We start from the raw sequence: 1,979 nt of genomic DNA on the forward strand, positions 1-1,979 counted from the left end.
TGGCCTACTTTACTTTGACAGGTGCGGTGCGAAAAAGGCGCCAAAGATTCGAATGGACATGGTTTGAAATAACAACAAAAGTAGGTATCACAAACTGATGCGAGAACAGTGCCAGTTTAATGCCAATAAACTTTGTATCTCGATTTTGACTTTATCAAGAAATTTTGCTAAACAAATAAATTAGATGTTTGATAATTTAAATTATTTATTCATACTCATATTTACATTAGCGCAATCTATACATTTACGTCAAGTTAAATACAGGTTAGATATCAATTTAGTATACTAGACAATAGTAGCAGCTGGTGACAATTAAAATGGTTACATTTTGATAATGAAGCATAAAGCACATTCATTTTTATGGGATTTCTGCTCTGTAGCTCTGTGTACAGAAAACTTGCATAACATGGGAAAAGAGAATTCAAAAGAAAATGGCAAAATAAATTAAAATTGTTGATCCATAACATTCAAAGAAAAAGATTACACATACAGTGAGTTCGGACGAGTGTCCTAACCCTAGTAGTAAAACTCTACGCAGAAAAATAATTAAAAAACTCAAATGTTGTTATCTTATTATTTGTTTCAAGTTAAACGTTTACAAAATTAATATATAATTAAATTAATAATGGGTAGATATACGATATTTTTCCTATTTTATTAACAAGATTTATTTATTAATTTGAAAGCTTTTAACTTGAAAACAAATAAAAATCTGATAACATTTGAGTTTCTTTTATCTTTAGAGTTTGTGCCTTCCTACTGATTCACACTGTACTTATTAACAATATATATACAGGGTGTAATATAAAGGTTGGGAATAAATGAAACGGTGGATTTTTTATTTTAAAATATAAATATTTGTCTATAAAGTTATGCTCTACGGGTTTTCTTTTCCAAGCTACAGGGCGCTAAATAATTTCAAAAAATTTAGTTTTTTAATATCATTTTCAATGCAAAAGTCTTTTTTCAATGCCTCTTTGACCACATTCGGTGGCTGACCCAAAGCTTACTTCATAATGTTTTTGTTACTTTTATTTTCCTATGTTAGCAGTGGGAAAAATGGTATTTACAAAAAGTTTTATTTACGGAAAAATTACAAGAGCTACAAATAAAACGCAAGAGGGTAATTTTGTTTAAAATAAAAAGTGGATCATAAAAAAATATTAAAAAAATGTTTTTACCAGTGGCGTACGACAATTTTCTTCGAAAAACCTTACGGTACAATCCGTACGCACGCCACTGAGTAACTTACAAAGTCAATCTTTTTCCTGTTACTAGGGGATTATTTAATTAAGCTAAAAGGCTAAAATTTCGTTCCATTATCTTACAATGTTCGAAAGTTATTGGAGAAAAACTAAATTTTTTGAAACTTTTTAGCGCCCTGTATCTTGGAAAAGAAAGCCCGTAGAGTATAACTTCATATGAAGAAAATTTATTTTTTGAACCAAAAAATCCACCGTTTAATTTATTCCCAACCTTTACGTTACACCCAGTATATATATATATTTCTTATTTTCGGCATTATGAAGAAATGAAATGTTAGTATCAAATTACAATTTAAATAGCTATAAACAAATAAAAACCTGATTGTATTTATCATTTGTGAAATCATCATAATCATTTTTATTTTCTCCGGTCGCCGATGCTATATAGACTTTTTGCAGTCATGCATTCAATGTCGTTTGATATAGAAGGTATTGACCGATTCGAATTTCATGCCATTCCAAATTTTTACAATTATCTTTACATGATGTTCTGCATCTAGTTGGCAACTGTTAACGAATATCCAGTTATTTTTATTATTGCTGCTTGTCACTACATATTTTGTCAGTTTGCTCACAGCAATTAATACTCGACTGGAATGATCTGTGATTATTACTTTAACGGTGTCTAAACAAGCCTTTTTGATCTTGCGTCTAAGTTGAATCTAATGCCTTTATACAGGGTGTCCCGTTCTTGTATGCAAGTTCCTCATGGGA

The sequence above is a fragment of the Anoplophora glabripennis genome, unplaced genomic scaffold, assembly GCF_000390285.2.
Source record: "Anoplophora glabripennis isolate ALB-LARVAE unplaced genomic scaffold, Agla_2.0 scaffold700, whole genome shotgun sequence".
In the NCBI taxonomy this organism is placed as follows: Eukaryota; Metazoa; Arthropoda; class Insecta; order Coleoptera; family Cerambycidae; genus Anoplophora; species Anoplophora glabripennis.